A 2,102-nucleotide genomic window follows, 5' to 3' on the forward strand; every position below is an offset into this window, starting at 1 on the left:
GATGTGAGAGTTTCCTCTGACTTTCATGTCTTTGTGAGTTTTGGCAAAGTTCACGATACATGTGCGTCCCTAGAACTTGCTAACAAACACATCCTATGTGGTTCTGAGTGTGTGTGTGTGTGTTTCTGTGTGGCTGTCTTGCTTCGTCTGTGTAGGGTGCATTATTGGACGCAGTAGACCGGACAGTGCCAGAGGCGTACACCAAGCGGTCACGCGGCGTGACAGCAAAGAGAGCAGAGTTGCTGTCAGAAGGCCTTTTTAACACGCTGCTGCTCTCCGTTTGGGGACATTTCAGGAGCATTTGACTGCATAAGGACCCCGCAAAGGAGAGATAAACACAGTTCTCCAAAGCTCACAGAGATGCCACAACCCCCCTCCCCCACAAAAAAAGCTTCCCTACCTGAAAATACACCGCTGATACTTCTGATCTACTCAAACAGACATGCAAGAAAAAACGAGGAGTGACACTCAAACACACATTTACCAGCAGCTTCACATGTTTAATGAATCCCTGTTAGCTGCTTTCATGTGTGGGCGATGTGGGAGATTAGGTCTATTCAAGGAAGACAGTGTATTTCGTTAAAAAATGTTCTACACAAGTTATTTAATAGGCTCACTTTTCATTTTCTTTCAAGTTAATGGTCACTTTTCTTGATCCGATCATGATGCCCTGAATAAAGCAGAAAATTCATCGGTTCAGTTTAGGTCTACAAACATTCTGACCAATTTTTTTCTATCAGTGATGGGTTCTTTTAGTATCTTAAGCTTTAAAGTCCACATGAAACATCAACTACAGGGGGGCATTTGCTTATATCTTGTTTTCTGTTAAAACGGAAGGAAGGAATGAGATGATTTGACAAAAAAATGTTCGTCTTATAGGTAATCTCCATAGCCAGATCAGGCACCACCTATCATTCTGGCAAAATAAAAAAAAGGGCATTTCAAATGCAAAATGAGCAAACACCTACAGGAGCAGCATGAGTCATTTTGTTATTTTTTAGAAAATGACTTGAACTAAATTCGGATTACAAATACCCACATAAGCACTTTCTAGTCATCTTTTAAACCAGGTACTTGTGTGACATGCAGTGGAATAATATATCAGAACATAAATAACATACAAATATAATGAAAAAAATCTAAATGACTGAAATAAATATAAGTAATGTTAAAGTTGATTACTTCTTGACTATAATTTCAACTAAACTGCTTCAGTTAAAAAACACTGATTACAGTTTAGATGTTCAAAATGAAAAAAAAATACATTCAATGTTGTGAATTAATTCACAATTTTGTATGTTTTAACAAGAAAAGTTGTAAAATTTCAGCTTCATGTTGTCCAAATACACACAATGATCTTATTTGAAATTTAAATGGGAGCTTCTTAAAGACTCAAATAGGGAATCTGGAACAAAAGGATCAGATGAATTGTATTATTTTTTATTTTGTGGGTTTCTTGACACACTGGGACCCGCAATTGCATTATCAACAGTTTTTGTGTTGTTTTTGCCCTGTAGTGTGGATTTTATGACTCGGATATTAAAAAAGCTTTCTCATATGTYGACTCCCCTCTCATCACACTTCCTTTTACTTTTCACAGCTTCCTATCTAAAAATGTACACAGCAAATCATAAAAAAATAGACTTACAGTGTTTCTTCAGAGCGTTTTTACATGTACCTGTTTATGAATGTTTATTGTACCTACAAGCCCAGCACAATGTGCCTTATTATGCTGCTTTGTTGTGARTTTCTCACTTGCACAGTTTCTCCTGATTATAGTTTTACCACAAGAAAGTAGTATTTTCTCTGAGTTTACAGGTATATAACTGGAGCATAAGCAGGTCTGCAACCCCTTCTGTTAATATGTGCAAGGTTGGAAGGTTGACTAGAAATAAGCACAACGTAGTGAACTGGACAAGGAGGATGTGTGCAACTGCAGTGGAAGCTGTTTTGCTTCTTTTTTTTCCCCTCAAAGCACTTTTTCACACATTCRAACACTTTTACACATGCACATATTTTCTTTCCGGAAGTGACAAGCTTCACAGCGCTCTGACGAATTAGCTTTTCAGTCTCCCGCTGCCTTTTCACTTTCTCTCCCCCCC

The sequence above is a fragment of the Austrofundulus limnaeus genome, unplaced genomic scaffold (genome assembly GCF_001266775.1).
Source record: "Austrofundulus limnaeus strain Quisiro unplaced genomic scaffold, Austrofundulus_limnaeus-1.0 Scaffold0, whole genome shotgun sequence".
Classification (NCBI taxonomy): Eukaryota; Metazoa; Chordata; class Actinopteri; order Cyprinodontiformes; family Rivulidae; genus Austrofundulus; species Austrofundulus limnaeus.